Source organism: Oncorhynchus keta, chromosome 7 (genome assembly GCF_023373465.1).
Source record: "Oncorhynchus keta strain PuntledgeMale-10-30-2019 chromosome 7, Oket_V2, whole genome shotgun sequence".
Classification (NCBI taxonomy): Eukaryota; Metazoa; Chordata; class Actinopteri; order Salmoniformes; family Salmonidae; genus Oncorhynchus; species Oncorhynchus keta.
In genome coordinates, this window is record NC_068427.1 from 5,185,170 (window position 1) to 5,191,090 (window position 5,921).

Here is a 5,921-nt window from a genome sequence, read left to right on the forward strand (position 1 = left end):
TGACAATCTTACCCATAACATGATGCAGCAGTGACAAAGGCTAGTGACAAAAAAAAAATATTTTTAAATCCAGGCCATAACACAACATAGTATGGAAAAAGTCAAGGGGTGTGAATACTTTCTTAAGGCACTGTATGGTGAGATGCCGTAGGAAGCTTTGAATAGGTCAGTAGCCAACAGAGTAATATGAGAAGAATGCAATTGCTGAATTTATGTAGATATTCTAAACAAACTGTTTTGATACATTTCTAATTTAGTAACAGGACAATGTGTAGTAAACAACCATTTTCATAACGCCATAGAAGCAGTGTTCTGCTAATATAGCAATGTGCACCTTTCATCTTTCATTATAATTCCCAGCTGATAGGCAAGGTATCTGTATCGGCTTTTTGTCTGGTGGTAATGGGGCTACATTGGCAAACATGTCAGAATGGTCACACCTTCCTGTGTGGTGTTCCCTGATCCTGGTGCAGAATATAAAGGGTTTCTCCATATTGACTGATACCATTCAATAAACAAAGATAATACGAGTAAAAGTTGTCTAGTTGCTTTGAAAGACAAATGCCAGGTCTCTCTCCATTCAAAGACATTAGTATCAAGCCGTCTGTCAGTCTGGACAGTCTCCATCTTGCAAGTCTCCATACAGGTTTCTGTGAACACATACACACAGTGACTGTTCTAATACTAGTCAAGGACCATATCACCTCCACCCTACCTGACACCCTAGACCCACTCCAATTTGCTTACTGCCCAAATAGGTCCACAGACGATGCAATCTCAACCACACTGCACACTGCCCTAACCATCTGGACAAGAGGAATACCTATGCTGTTCACACTGCACCATAGTACCCTCCAACCCTGGGTCTCGACCCCGCCCTGTGCAACTGGGTACTGGACTTCCTGACGGGCCGCCCCCAGGTGGTGAGGGTAGGTAACAACATCTCCTCCCCTCTGATCCTCAACACTGGGGCCCCACAAGGGTGCGTTCTGAGCCCTCTCCTGTACACCCTGTTCACCCACGACTGCGTGGCCACGCACGCTCCAACTCAATCATCAAGTTTGCGGACGACACAACAGTGGTAGGCTTGATTACCAACAACGACGAGACGGCTTACAGTGAGGAGGTGAGGGCCCTCGGAGTGTGGTGTCAGGAAAATAACCTCACACTCAACGTCAACAAAACTAAGGAGATGATTGTGGACTTCAGGAAACAGCAGAGGGAACACCCCCTATCCACATCGATGGAACAGTAGTGGAGAGGGTAGCAAGTTTTAAGTTCCTCGGCATACACATCACAGACAAACTGAATTGGTCCACTCACACAGACAGCATCGTGAAGAAGGCGCAGCAGCGCCTCTTCAACCTCAGGAGGCTGAAGAAATTCGGCTTGTCACCAAAAGCACTCCCAAACTTCTACAGATGCACAATCGAGAGCATCCTGGCGGGCTGTATCACCGCCTGGTACGGCGACTGCTCCGCCTCAACCGTAAGGCTCTCCAGAGGGTAGTGAGGTCTGCACAACGCATCACCGGGGCAAACTACCTGCCCTCCAGGACACCTACACCACCCGATGTTACAGGAAGGCCATAAAGATCATCAAGGACATCAACCACCCGAGCCACTGCCTGTTCACCCCGCTATCATCCAGAAGGCGAGGTCAGTACAGGTGCATCAAAGCTGGGACAGAGACTGAAAACAGCTTCTATCTCAAGGCCATCAGACTGTTAAACAGCCACCACTAACATTGAGTGGCCGCTGCCAACACACTGACACTGACTCAACTCCAGCCACTTTAATAATGGGAATTGATGGGAATGATGTAAATACAGTGCCTTGCGAAAGTATTCGCCCCCTTGAACTTTGCGACCTTTTGCCACATTTCAGGCTTCAAACATAAAGATATAAAACTGTATTTTTGTGAAGAATCAACCACAAGTGGGACACAATCATGAAGTGGAACAACATTTATTGGATATTTCAAACTTTTTAACAATTCAAAAACTGAAGAATTGGGCGTGCAAAATTATTCAGCCCCTTAAGTTAATACTTTGTAGCGCCACCTTTGCTGCGATTACAGCTGTAAGTCGCTCTCTATCAGTTTTGCACATCGAGAGACTGAAATGTTTTTCCCATTCCTCCTTGCAAAACAGCTCGAGCTCAGTGAGGTTGGATGGAGAGCATTTGTGAACAGCAGTTTTCAGTTCTTTCCACATATTCCCGATTGGATTCAGGTCTGGACTTTGACTTGGCCATTCTAACACCTGGATATGTTTATTTTTGAACCATTCCATTGTAGATTTTGCTTTATGTTTTGGATCATTGTCTTGTTGGAAGACAAATCTCCATCCCAGTCTCAGGTCTTTTGCAGACTCCATCAGGTTTTCTTCCAGAATGGTCCTGTATTGGCTCCATCCATCTTCCCATCAATTTTAACCATCTTCCCTGTCCCTCTGAAGAAAAAGCAGGCCCAAACCATGATGCTGCCACCACCATGTTTGACAGTGGGGATGGTGTGTTCAGGGTGATGAGCTGTGTTGCTTTTACGGCAAACATAACGTTTTGCATTGTTGGCAAAAAGTTCAATTTTGGTTTCATCTGACCAGAGCACCTTCTTCCACATGTTTGGTGTGTCTCCCAGGTGGCTCGTGGCAAACTTTTAAACAACACTTTTTATGGATATCTTTAAGAAATGGCTTTCTTCTTGCCACTCTTTCATAAAGGCCAGATTTGTGCAATATAGGACTGATTGTTGTCCTATGGACAGAGTCTCCCACCTCAGCTGTAGATCTCTGCAGTTCATCCAGAGTGATCATGTGCCTCTTGGCTGCATCTCTGATCAATCTTCTCTTGTATGAGCTGAAAGTTTAGAGGACGAAGGTCTTGGTAGATTTGCAGTGGTCTGATACTCCTTCCATTTCAATATTATCGCTTGCACAGTGCTCCTTGGGATGTTTAAAGCAAATCTTTTGCCATCCAAATCTAAAACTTCTTCACAACAGTATGGCCTGGTGTGTTCCTTGTTCTTCATGATGCTGTCTGCGCTTTTAACAGACCTCTGAGACTATCACAGTGCAGGTGCATTTATACAGAGACTTGATTACACACAGGTGGATTGTATTTATCATCATTAGTCATTTATCAACATTGGATCATTCAGAGATCCTCACTGAACTTATGGAGAGAGTTTGCTGCACTGAAAGTAAAGGGGCTGAATACTTTTGCACGCCCAATTTTTCAGTTTTTGATTTGTTAAAAAAGTTAGAAATATCCAATAAATTTCGTTCCACTTCATGATTGTGTCCCACTTGTTGTTGATTATTCACAAAAAATACAGTTTTATATCTTTATGTTTGAAGCCTGAAATGTGGCCTGAAAAGTCGCGAAGTTCAAGGGGCCGAATACTTTCGCAAGGCACTGTATATCACTAGCCACTTTAAACAATGCTACCTTATATAATGTTTACTTACCCTACATTATTCATATCATATGCATACGTATATACTGTACTCTATATCATCAACTGCATCCTTATGTAATACATGTATCACTAGCCACTTTAACTATGCCACTTTATTTACATACTCATCTTATATGTATATACTGTACTCGATACCATCTACTGTATCTTGCCTATGCTGCTCTGTACCATCACTCATTCATATATCCTTATGTACATATTCTTTATCCCCTTACACTGTGTATAAGACAGTAGTTTGGGAATTGTTAGTTAGATTACTTGTTGGTTATTACTGCATTGTCGGAACTAGAAGCACAAGCATTTCGCTACACTCGCATTAACATCTGCTAACCATGTGTATGTGACAAATAAAATTTGATTTGATTTGATACCAATGACAGTTAGGATAGGTAATATCTGACACACAGGCAGGTACTATGTTGAAGTTTAAACAGATCAGACATTTGTGCTGTACTGCATTATTAGTAATCACCTCATTGTGGATATCATCTCTCTGCATATCATGCATCTGTAAATATATAATACACACATAGTACACACATATAGTACACACATATACCCTGTTCTATTACCAATGGCAGTTAGGGATAGGTGATATCTGACACACAAACATATATTTGTTGAAGTTTGAACAGGTCAGACTAAACCTACCTAATTTTGTTCTCCCCGTCAACGGCCGTTGGTGAGTAGGCAAGAGGTGAGGCTGGAGGTAAGGTCTTTGCCAGAGCCTCATTGATGGGCATAGCAGCGTACATCAGCTTCTGGCCCTTCATCAAAGATACTGGTTGGTCACACACAAACACACACACACACACAAACAGGGCACTGATTACATTATCAATGGTGGTTATGATTAACCTGGTGGAAGACACCTGACCGCTGCGTTCACCTTTCTATTTCACTTCAGATACAGTGGAGGCTGCTGAGGGGAGGACGGCTCATAATAATGGCTGGAACAAAGCGAATGGAATGGCATCAAAGACATAGAAACCGTGTGTTTGTATTTTCTACCATTCCACTTATTCTGCTGCAGCCATTACCACGAGCCCATCCTCCACATCAACCTCCTGTGTTCAGATATCATAAAATGTGAAGTGAAATAGAACGTTGAACATCAAGCTGGTTTCACCAGGCTAGGTTATGTCCTGGACATTATATGTATAAAAAAAAGTAGAAAATAAACCATGTCAGTTTGCTTAAATTATGTTTCACAATTGCGTTATCGAATGTATCAAAATAATGAAGTGGGTTACCTTGTGTATTTGTGGAAAGTATGAGCCTGTGAAAGCTTTTGCAACTGACAGATGATGATGGCTGGCCGGATACTGGCCAACATGTGGCTGACCGTTCCATTCACAGGAACGCTTACAGTGAGGGCATGTCTGCATGATGCTGATGAGGGCCCCATTGCTGGTCTTCCCTATGCTGCATGTTCGGCTGCAAACTGCAGCAGGCAATCTTATGAGGTGGTGATGACCGTGAAGGCCTGTGACAGGGTGATATAATCGACAGCCAAGTGGTGAATTGCGTTTTGTTGTAAAAAAAGGACATAGCTTTTTGTTAATGCACTTCACAACCAAAATGACTCTTATTAGTTGTAGCTGCTTGACTGGGAAATGAGCTTACTAGTTTATCGAGTATTTTTGAATACAACTTTTCACATATAAATAACATAACACTGAAGAAAAATATAAACGCAACGTAACAATTTAAACAATTTTACTGAGTTACAGTTCATGTAAGGAAATCAGTCATTAGGACTCAATCTATGGATTTCACATGACTTGAAATACAAATATGCATCTGTTGGTCACAAATACCTTAAAGTGGGGGAGTAGGTCAGAAAACCAGTCAGTATCTTGTGTCACCGCCATTATTGTAATGCAGCACGACATGTCCTTCGCACACAGTTGATCAGGCTGTTGATTGTGGCTTGTGGAATGTTGTCCCACTCCTCTTCAATGGCTGTGCTAAGTTGCTGGATAATGGCGAGAACTGGAACACGGTGCCATACACGTTGATCCAGAGCATCCCAAACATGATCAATGGGTGACTGATGAGTATGCAGGCCATGGGAGAATTGGGACTTTTACAGCTTCCAGGAATTGTGTACATATCAACATGTTAACAAGTCCAATAGCTCAAATGAAAGAAACACCTTGTTCATCTACCCAGCGTGTCAGATTTCTAAAATGTTTTACGGCGAAAACATAGCACATATTCATGTCAAACCACCACAAAGACACAGACGATATACAGCCATTTTGTCGAACAAAAGATGCAATCACAAACGCATGATTAAAAGAAAACTAATTCACTAACCTTTTGAAAATCTTCATCAGATGACAGAAATAGGACATGTTACACAGTACATTTGTTTTTTTCAATAATATGCCATTTATATCCATAAATCTCCGTTTACATTGACGCCATGTTCAGAA

The 5,921-nt window shown here is 42.3% G+C and overlaps 1 long non-coding RNA gene across 1 annotated transcript; it reads right to left on the reverse strand.

Moving 5' to 3' along the window:
• Positions 1-526: 526 nt before the first annotated feature.
• On the reverse strand, positions 527-4,957 carry LOC127931274 (uncharacterized). The gene is made up of 3 exons (XR_008140589.1): positions 4,734-4,957; positions 4,132-4,261; positions 527-650 (listed from the first exon to the last, which is right to left on the reverse strand). It is a non-coding gene; the product is annotated as an uncharacterized LOC127931274 (long non-coding RNA).
• Between the last annotated feature and the right edge of the window lie 964 nt (positions 4,958-5,921).